Raw genomic sequence first — 11,367 nt, 5'->3', positions numbered from 1 at the left:
TGTAATATGCCAGGGACCACGTGATTATGCAATTACGTCCGAGTGTAAAATAGCCGCTGAATCGTTTTAACAGGTTTTTTAAATTAATCATTAACAGAACCAATTCGACGACTCCTTTCCTCGAATGATTCGAGTTAAGGAGTCGGACTTCCCAGTCTCGTGTGGCGCGCATGTGTTGGGAAAGCGCGAATGCTGTTACGTAACAGCACGTATAGGCTACTATCAACTACCTGCCCGGAAACATAAAACATATCAATATTTCGAACTGAGAATTTATACCTAGTGTATTCTTATCCCAATCGAGATTCATTATGGATATCGATCTCTCGTTGCGTGATCCAGACATTACAATAAACCTCCTTAGAGGTTTCCTCAGAAAAAGCAATGACCTCGTGGCTCGTGCACCCACAAGGATACATTTCGGTAATATCTAAACATCCCATAATAAACCTAATAAAACGCCAGTTAGCTTGAATCCACTGACATTTGGCTGATACTTCAGTTGAAGGGGACAGCACTTTGCGTTGGTGAATTCGTCTCCACACGTTCTTTCCCGTTTTTTTTCTCCGTACACGGAAAGCTCCTGCCCCCTGATCCCCCAAGCGCCCGGATGCACACAGTCAGCCACACACCAGCAACAGTCAGTCAGTCAGCCAGTCAGGACAAACATGGTCGCCAGATCTGAAGGAAGCCTTTAGGAATCTCCTCACCGAATTTCTCTTTATAAAATAAGGGCTCTTAGACTGGTCGCCAGAAGCACCTAAAGCCTCGTCCGAGGTCTACATTTTCTTCTTGGTGAGTAAAAAGAGCTGTGTCACTGAACGCTGTCAAACCGTCGATAATTCGTCAATGGATTAGATTCACGCGACACTCAGGGAATATTTTCATCACCACGCGCTCAGGAATAGGAAAATGCCCGTTTATTACTTTATTACTCGCATGTGCAGCTGCATTATTGCTTTGAGACGCGGTGATATCGTCTCTATAGCCTAGTGCTTGTATATTAAGAAGGGATTGCGTAATTTTCCTCAGGGTCAGATTTGTCCACTGGTATTTAATGCTATTAACCGCTTTGTATTAAGCATGGTGCTCGTTTTGTGAATGACAGGGCTTTTGTTGATTTGTTCCAATGTGAATTTAGGCTATGTATTTGTTAGAGGTCGCACTAGTCGAGACAGACAGCAACGGACAGGCAGCAGACAGTGATTTTTAGAGACGTTATACACGTGATTGTCTGTTGTAATATTTTGTAATGTCGAAGCACTTATTTACTATAAACTCTTGTTTTTTTTCACGGTCCACAACAAAATATAGCGCACGAATGTAGCTTATAGTTTCACAGCAGTGTCACACGGAAATAAATTGCCTCTTGCCACATGTAATCAGCTAATATTCGCTGGTCTGTGATATTGCTTTCAGTAATTAATTGCTTATTTAATTAGTAGCCTAAGTAATTCATTCAGGTGTAAAAGGTACGAGAGACCCCTGTGCGTTTTATAAAACTGTTGCCACATAATTAATAATTAAGAACAGCAATTTACATGAAAACATTTCTTTAATACAAGATTCTTCAAGTGGAATTTTTTTCTTGTTAGAATAGTCACAACAAGACTACTATTTCATATGTTATTACGAATATTATTAGGTAGGTATAAGACTTTAATGAGGGAAAGAACTACAACCACAAGAAGCATTGACATTTATATGTCATTCTTTTGGCACAATTTGTGATTTGTTTCAATTCTCTGATTGGTGGAGATATCTTTGCAGAATCATGGCTAATGTAGTTTTTCACCAGGAATTCCGCTGTTAAATATAGGTGTGTTCACGCCATGTTGTAATTACCTTAACGATTCTGAACTGTATAAAGCTGTCACGTGTTTGTAGAACTTGAAATTACAATGTGTAAACAATGTGTTTTCTAAGAGCTGCGACTTGTACCACATGATCACCTCCGCTCCCCTCCAACCATCAGTCTGCACTAAGCGAGGGATTGCGACTGAGAGGAGGTGCGCTAAACAACATCCAGTTCACGAGGACTTTAAGGGTGTGCTCACAGTCACACTTGGTATGTTTGGTTTGTTTAAGACAAACCCTGGTGCGATTGCTCTGTAAGTGCGGTTCATTTGAGTAAGTGTGAACGCTGCCATCCAAACCCTGGTGCGCACCAAACGAACTGAAAGCAGCCAAAGACATGAAAGCGAACCAAAAAAAGGAAGATGAGACCCTAAAAAGTCATAGTCGTGATGTTGCCCATCCATCACAGTTCGATACAGGCATCAGAACCACGTCTCCTTGCAGCAGATCTTCATTTGTGTGTGTGACGGAAACTCCTTCCATTTGTGTGTGTGTTGACTCCTTTACACATTATAAGGTCTTCATGAGTTCTCAAGTAGGTTACGCACATACAACGAGCACATTTATCCCAGCACACAGCATACATAGTGTACAGCTATCCGAAATGTTTAGAGATAACGTTCTTTTCACCATCTAGGATATTTTTCAATAAAAAACTTAGATAACAAATATGATACAAGCATAATTCTGTTTAAGAATTATGACATGACATGCTTGTAGTAAAAAAAGTAAATTATGCCTTATTGCTTAATAACAATTAACAATGTCGCAAAACATACCTAAAAATGCTATTTCTTTCACTTTAACTATATAAATAATCAGGATAAAAATAAAAGATTACATGAATAAAGTTTGATTGATTACATTAAGAATCGCGAGAAGATCAGGCATACTACTGGGGTCCTAAGCTGGGACTCATCACTTCACCACACCGTCTCAAAATAGGCTATACGAAGCCGACCAATCAGGTTGTGAACATATCCCTATGCCTTTATGTTCGGTGATAAAAATGCCAATCTGAACGCTAAGTGGACCAGGACTAAATGTTTTGGGGGTTTTTTGGTCCAGACTAAACGAACCAAGCATACCGAACTACAAGTGTGAACACACCCTTAGGTGTGTTCGACTTGAAGTGGCGCTGTGCAAACTGATCGGTGTATGACATCAAAGTACTGCGAGAGTGATTTGAAACCATACAGAGCTTTATTAATGGTAATTACAACATGGTGTGAACGCAGCATATGATTATTTAAAATTTTTGTTGAAATAATGTGGGTTAATGACTTCAAAAAAGCATCTACCATCGATAAACCAACCTCACAGCTCACAGTAGGTCTGTCTACAATGGTTTTTAAGTTATTGTTAAAAATCTATTCTTCTAAAGTGAAAATAAATGGTATTTTTACTTCTGGAATCTGACTGTTGTACTCTGCTTTTAAATATAACATGGCTGCTGTACTGAATCCAGAATCTAAACGGCCTGTTATGTTATATTGAGTTACTTATGCTTCGGATAAAAATGGCTAGTTAATTCAGTTAAATCTGAGGACCATATGGATAAATAATATCATGCATACATGTGAAATCAGTGTGTCTAGATTCCCTTCCTCATCTCCTATTGTATATATTGGTAAGAGTGTACAATTTACAGTCAGTGTTCAGTCTGCTTTTGATTGGAATATACTATAAAAGATGAATAAGCACAAGAAGACTATGAAAAGATTTATTCAAATAGTAGTCTATTCAAATATACTGGACGCCTCGTATGCTTCCTCACAGTGCTTGATATCATTTATTGGTATATTAGATTTCTGTCCTTTTATGGACCTACAAAACAGACTTTACCTTCTGTTGAGATCACACATTTGAATGGGCAGAATGTCAAATATTCACTTAATGCCTGAAAATCAATCATTAGTTCCTGTCATAATAAACTTGCATGCGAATGTTTTTTTTTACACACATGAAAAGACTTTAAAACCAGTATTTCATCCTAGAGCGTCATGTGCAGCAGCATGTGCCATGTGTGCATGTTTATGTATCCGGGCCTATCTGATAAGTGTTTGCTGAGTTGTTGAACTTACTAAAAAAAAGAAATGTCCAGGTTCATTTTTTGTCTCAGCGATTTATGAGTTTATTCACAAAAACCGTTATATAACCCCAATCAATGCAAAGCGAATAAACAGTTAAATCAAGCTAAATCTTACGGATGTATGATTACTTTTTACCACACTGCTCTTTTTATGTCTAATGCCGAATTAACACTGCAAAGTTGACTGAAGCGCTTCTGAAGTGGCATTTCAGAGATGGTTTAATACTGCTCTGAGGTTTAAGATTATTTGTTTACAGGGGCAGTGCACATTAATAAACATGGCTGAAAATTTCCAGAATTAGTCAAAAAGGCTTTTTTTGTTTATCTGTTGACCCATGACAGAATGTTAAAAAGTCACCCTAAAAACATCAGTACACACACACAAGAGAAAGAAGTGAAAAAAAAAAACACTTTTACATTATCAAATAAAAAATACAAGTACATTATTCCATGTGGAAATCATGCTAAAGCATTAATAGAACATTTGATTTAAACATATATTGTGCTAAAATAGGTAAGAGAGAAGGTGACAGGAGAAAGCAAATATCCAAGAGCAATTATTACAAAGAAAGTAAAAACTAAAATCAGAATATTAGATGCTAATGTTGACAGTTCTGTGTAGTAAGTGACCATTTTTTAAAGATGAAACTTAAAAGAACCATATGTATCCCATCTTCTAATTGATGATGGGAATGAGTTCCATTCCCTTGCGGCTTTGACTGAAAATACAGACTGACTAAATTTACATTTACTGAGAGGAATAATACAGTCCCCTCTTTCTCCACCCCATTGTGGACCAATGTGCAGTTGTGTGTGTGTGTATGTGTATATATATATATATATATATATATTGCGCAAAGATGAGAATTTACTGATTTCTTATCAAGAATTTTGAGTGATTGTTTATACAGAGACTCAAATGGTTTTAGAGTAGTTGTACTCGCTTTACAGAGCTTTTTAACCTCAGCCTTAAGGTGGCATAAATGCTTTTACACAGTTACATCTATATACTGTTATATAGGAGCTAGGGTGCAGAGGATGCATGATTTTATCTGGCTTTTGTGCAGCATTATGTCTTTACACTGAATTTTGAGCTGGCAAAGAGCAGCCTTAACTTGGCTGAGAACTTCACTGAGAACTAATATTAATATTTTAATTGTATTTTTTGTATACTATTTTTTTTAATTATTTCTAGTTTATTTTTAGTCTTTGCCACAAATATAACTTTTGATGCTAATAAAAAAATAATAAACGTATCTAAGATTTAGTATGATAGTGATTTATACCTTTGGAATGAGGAAAGAGGCAGAGTTTTCCACAATACAGGGAGTGAATTACCCATCTTCCATGTTCCCTGTTGCTACTCTCACAATACGCTCCCTCTGAGCTTTGAATGTCAGTACTCACAGCTCAGCCTTGTGTGTAACCCGGACAACATTTGGCTCTTCGCTTGGCATTCTCAAAGGAAGGCAAGTTGCCCATTTACCATGCCCATTGCGGCACTAAAGGAACAATAAGTCATTGATATGTCTGAGGAACTGCTGGGAGGTGCTCTTTAAACACAATGGTTAATTCTTTGTAAAGGGACATGATTTTGTTGTGAAGATGTCGGGACAGGTTGTGGTACTGTTTGTAGCAGAACATTGTGGCTAAATTCCCACCTTAGAGGGGATTTTAAACAAAAAAAAACATGACATAAGCAGGAGAAGAGGAGGTGACCACATTAGGTTGACATTGTTTATGAAATAGCGACATTCTGAAATGTTTCTAAATGAGACATGGCAAACACTCGGCTTCTCGAAGTAGTCGCTGACTCCATTAAGCTATCGTGAAGGTGAATGGGTTTTTAAATGAAGTCCCATGGCTCAATTTATGACCAGGTTAAGTGGTGTTAAGAGTTAGGTTGTTGTTACAAGAGCACAAAATGAAATGCCTAAAATGCCCACGGCATTTTATTGGAGGGCGAGTTTACGCCCTCCAGTAAATTCGGTGGAGGAATCCACAGAGCCTCACCCTGAACCGGAGGAAGAACAGAAACATCCTGTACATGCCCTTTTTGACATCAAACGAGTTTGTGCTTTGCCAGTATGTACAAGTTTAGTGTGTAAAGAACTGACTAGGGTTTGTTTTCTCTTTTTGTCCCATGGCTGCTTGTTGTTGTCTAGCTGTCACTCCTCGGCAACTGGCACCAGTCCCAGATGACACTGTTGCGCCACTCGCACACTAGGGTAGTGGGTGAAAATTTCGGACCTGTCAGTAAATGGTGCGCAAGTCTGTCGTGTGTTTGTCATCTCTGAATCATTCACTCAGTCAATCTTGAGATGGCAGAATTGTAAAAAACAAACGAAAAAACTAGTCTGACTGATGATAAATTGTAGATCTGAAATTCTAATTTCTGTTGGCAGTTGGCATGTTAGGGTAATGTAGAAAGGCAGGTTGGCAGTGGCCACGGGCTGCCTCTAGTGCACTAGATGTTGCTGTAGGCATTCTGTCACCGAGCCGTTAGAACATAGGTTTGGCAAATATGTCTCTGAAATGACCTTTTTTTTTTAAAAGGAAAGCTTTTTCCTCCTTCAGGGTGCAAGAAAAAAAATGAAATAAAGCTCACATCAGACAGAGCTGAAGGAAAAACAAACAAACAGATAAATGTAATTTTATGGAGTTATAGACAACATGAAATACAATTTATTTTTTGTGGATTTTAGTCTGTGTGCCTGACTGTTAACTTTTAGGAGTACACTATAGCTTAAAGGTGCATTGCGCAAGTCTCTGAGTTTTTGCAGAACTATGCCCCCTCTGGCGACAAGCGAAACTGCAATATAGGCAATTTAATAGGCCCAGTCTCAAATTCCGACCCGAATCCCTCTTATTTATTTTACTGTACAGGATTATAGAGGCAATCGCAGTGATCAGAGAAGGGCTCATTCAGCCCATCAGGCAATTGTTCAAGCATGTATGGGTTAGAAAAACGGGTATTTTTAACATGAAATGTTGCGCAATGCACCTTTAAATACGGCCTTAAAGATGAAAATTAACTTTTATTATTGTAAATAAACTTTAAAAAAGCACCATAAATATTGCATACTTGATATTATATTATGTTATTACAACTTACTGACCCTGACACACAGTCGTGTGGGTCTACAGTCGGTCATCTGAGATAAACTGTTTTCAAACTTTTCCAGATATTAATATTTGATAAAACTGTATAAAAATAAATAATATATAATTACTATGGCACTTTTTAAAATGGAATTTAGCCTATTAATGAGACTTTTGTTTCTTTATTACAGTTTCTGAACATTTGTCAGACACCTATTTGACTAGTCCCACAAAAAATGCCATGACTTGCAGTAGCATGTTTTATAGTTTATGGTTGTGTAAAAAAAGAAAAGGACAGACCTTTTGATATGCCTCACCTCTTATTCGCCAGCACAGGAAAGAAATCTGAACTTGTCAAAGCCATTTCATGGGGTCTTTAATGACAAATTAGTAGTTATATTAGTAGCACGAGGCCTTTTCATCTGCATTTCTCAGCCATCCACATCTTAATTTGAACATTTATCACACTGCGAGCTGCGTGGTTGCGTGACATTTAACAGCGTAACACCTAAGCTTTCCAACTCTTTCAAGCGGGGAAACCTGAATGGAAGCCTCTAAACTAATATTTTCCATAAACCATCCACCAAAGCACTTATTACTCACGCCAACACCACACAGACAGCAGTGCCATCTAAAAATATCAAATTACTGCTTGGCACTAGAGGAGGAGTGGTGTGCACTCAAGAGGGTGTCTGTGTGCATTTTGTTCCTGTGAGGGTGTTTTGTATGTAGTACAGTTAATGATAGAATATGTATGCAGTGGACAGCTGGTTGCTCTTTTCTTTGAATGGCCTCATGTGTCATGACTATTTCCAGCACCCTAGGGTCAGTTTAGGAAGTGAGCACCCTGCTATCAGTGTTAAAGCATCTATTGGCAGACACCTGAAACCATCAATGTCTGTGCAGGGGTCATAATATTGGAGCTTCATTGTTGATTTTGACTGCTGCTTTGATGCAGGATTCCTCTCACGAACTTCATACAGACTGAAAAAGCAACGAAAACATCAGGGTTTGATTGACTAATCATTGATTTTCTGTGTGATTCAGAAGTGACTTTTTTCTACTGCAAGTCAGTTCATAATTAATTTGACATAAAAACTGACCACCTCCTCTTAATAATTCAAATTAATATTTTATAATTATTAAAACATTTCAGGAATATTTCTTATTTAATGCAAATAATATTTTTTATTCTTATTTAATTTCAAAAATATTTTATAATTGATGCATCAAAAAAACAAATGTATCATCTCACCGCTATGAACAATTGCCTGATGTATTTGGTCCAATATCAGTTATTATGTGGCTTATATTATATTATATTATTTTTTATTTGTCAGTATTGATTGGATGTTTAATCATACATGTTCGGGGTTTTTTTTCATTTACATTAGCTTTGACATTATCTCCTAATGCTTACATTTAACACTTTTAAGTGTAATATTTACTAATACAAAATCTCTAAATTGTTAATATTAATTTTATATACCATTAGAGGTGGGCATAGATTAATTTTTTTAATCTAGATTAATCTAGATTAATTTTGAAATTAATCTAGATTAATCTAGATTAAAATGGCTCATTTGAATTCTACCGAAGGCATTCAGAATATGTGTGCTACCCAAATAATGACTATAAAAGTAAGTCTTTGAGAACGGGTTTCTCAAGCCAGGTGGCGCATTAGACCAGGGGCTCATCTCCTGTTTCCAAAATGCATCACAAACTGCTTGAGAAAGCTGTTCTACTCATAGACTGTAAAAGGTTACTACTGTACTGTTACCGTACGTAGGCAACATTAGGTAGGCCTATGTTATTATCAGGTACTATAGGCTATCAATTAGGGATGGGCGATATGGCCTAAAATCCATATTGTGATATACATTGCAGCCTCTTGCCATAACGATATTATAATAAAACCATTTCAGAACAGGTTACACAGACCCTGCTAAACAACTGCTAAATGTATTTTTTTTTTTTTTTTTTTTGAAAGGGTGTATGTAGTTTTGAGAACATATATTGTGCAAAACTGTAAGTATACAACATCATTTTGCAGATAAATAAAATTTAAGTACACTAGCTGCAGAGACTTTTAGGTCTAGGCTAATGTTTATTATGGCTTGGAGCTTATGAAAACCCAAATTTAAAATTAGAATATTGTCTAACTGATGTCTTTTCAGTTAAAAAGAAACACAACAACGATTCTTAAAATCGGGCGCTTTTAATAAAAAAAGTTTATGTGCTACACCACTCACTAAGATATATTGGGAATAATACGCGCGCGCTGGTATTCAGTGATATGTTTCGTTTTGAATTTGGTGGTAGAACGGATTAGTCGTGTGTTAACTTACCGAACTGTTACACCACACAGTCTACGTCGGACGGCTTAAATCCGAACCAAGTCCAAATAATGAATGTTGCACCGATCTTTTACACCAGCTTTCACTTTCAGCCGTGTTTACTTAAGATGACGACGAATATGATGCGTTGCAGCCGGGTGTAACGTTAGGCTTGTTCGACTTCATGCAGCTCTGCGCAGACCGATCGGCGGCTGACTTAAAGCAGTGCATGCCGGTTAGAAATTTTGTCCGACTTGATACAGCGCCGACGCCACGTGACTGTGACGTATGCCATCAAAGTACCGCGAGAGCAATTCGAGAGTAGCCGGAGAACTCAGCCAGTGCAGCTTCTCAAGAGCGGCTGCACTGGGCTGCAGGAGCTCTGATGACGACACAGCTGTTCCACGATTGGCCGGATTCACCGCATGACAACGATCACGTGTGTTTCGTGTTTATTCGAAAACCTTTAGTTCCTCTAAAGCTCTCAAATCAGTTTATTATAACAGTGAACACTCTTTTCATGTCGTTGCATGTTATATTGTGTCATGTTTATCAAATTAAAACTGCTTAAAAAACGTAGACTCCACTTCATTGATAGTATGATGAACTTTATTCTTGTTCAAACAGACGCTGTATGAAGCAGTAAAGAATTGAATTAAAATGTCTCTGAAACATCTGTGTATTATTTGGCACAAATTGGCAGTACTGCATTTATTTCACTTCAGCTGTGGTAAAGTATGCGAACACCACGTGAGCGGCCACTACGGGAACCAGAAAGTGTCCGACTTCACGTCTCCGTTTGCAGCTCCTCCCCGCCTGCACGCGGCTACTCTCGCCGATCGGTTGCATCCAGCCGCAGCCGATGTCGAACACACCTGTTACCTCGCGGCCGCGGGTAGATTGCGTCATCATAGCTTGTGTAGCTTGAGCCAGCTCCCAACCCAACTTGTGCTGCGTTCCAGTCCAAAATTGTCATGCCCTTCACTCGCTAACTTCCCTTCGTCTCGTTCACTCGGATGTACGTCATCGCGAGTGCCCACTACTGGCGGAAACTGCAATGGTCTGAACTGGAACGTCCTAAGCCCTTGATCACTTAGAATCAGCTGTGGAGTTGATTTATTATTTACATTTTTTTCCCTTTAATAATTTGTTTAATGCAGCATCCAAATGTTTATAGGTGTGTTTGGGTTGTTTTAAATAAAACAAATATATAATTAATATATCACAGAGTTGTCTGTGTGGTGGTGATTAGATGAGATATGTGGTGACGTCACAATCGTACTGCATTGTGGGACATATAGGTGCCTGAAGTGTACATTCGAAGCAGACTCGCTCCCTCGGTCAAAATCGAGGGAACGAGGGTCTGTCCATATAAACTTCCCTCGTCCACTTCACGAAGTGGAACGCACTTCAAAATGGCGGCAGGGATTCCCCCGAGGGGAAGTGCTTAGGGAAGTTCGCAAGTGCGTGTCTAAAAGTGGACTGGAACGCAGCACTGGAGAATAGATTAACGGCGATATTTTTTTTATCGCGCGATAAGAGTCTCGCGTTAACGCCGATAACGGCCCACCACTATATACCATGCATTATAATGTTGTGTGGTTGATTTAAGTTTAAGTTTAGATTTAAGGTTTTTTTTGTACTGAATTTTCTGTATCAGTATTAGCCAGAATTTTAATATCAATGCATCCCTAATGAAAAATGAAAAAGCCACTCATTTGTAATTTCATTTCATCGGACACAATGGACACTGTAAAAATTGTAAACACACTGGATGTTATTCTGTGGTTTTCAGTCTCTTTCGTCAGCTTAACAAAGGAAGCGAAGGAAGTCGTTAGATTGCATCCTGCGAATGTCATTTGTTTGTTTACGAATTTCTATTTGCAAACCACCCATATATTATCTCCCATGATGCCCGAAACCGCACAGACTTGTTTAGAGTATCTCTTTGCCACAGGACAAGTTGATAAAAGTGTTGTG

The 11,367-nt window shown here is 38.3% G+C and overlaps 1 protein-coding gene across 1 annotated transcript in view; it reads left to right on the top strand.

Annotated features, from left to right (window-relative positions):
* The first annotated feature begins 592 nt into the window (after positions 1 to 592).
* Positions 593 to 11,367, top strand: part of slc20a2 (solute carrier family 20 member 2) — a 52,666-nt gene continuing 41,891 nt past the window's right edge. The window contains exon 1 of the mRNA XM_081349663.1: positions 593 to 795. The gene's annotated coding sequence lies outside the window, so the exon portion shown is untranslated. The remainder of the gene's footprint in view (positions 796 to 11,367) is intronic.

Source organism: Scardinius erythrophthalmus, assembly GCF_964197995.2.
Source record: "Scardinius erythrophthalmus genome assembly, chromosome: 20".
NCBI classification, from domain to species: domain Eukaryota; kingdom Metazoa; phylum Chordata; class Actinopteri; order Cypriniformes; family Leuciscidae; genus Scardinius; species Scardinius erythrophthalmus.
This window is presented reverse-complemented; position numbering and strand designations above follow the sequence as displayed.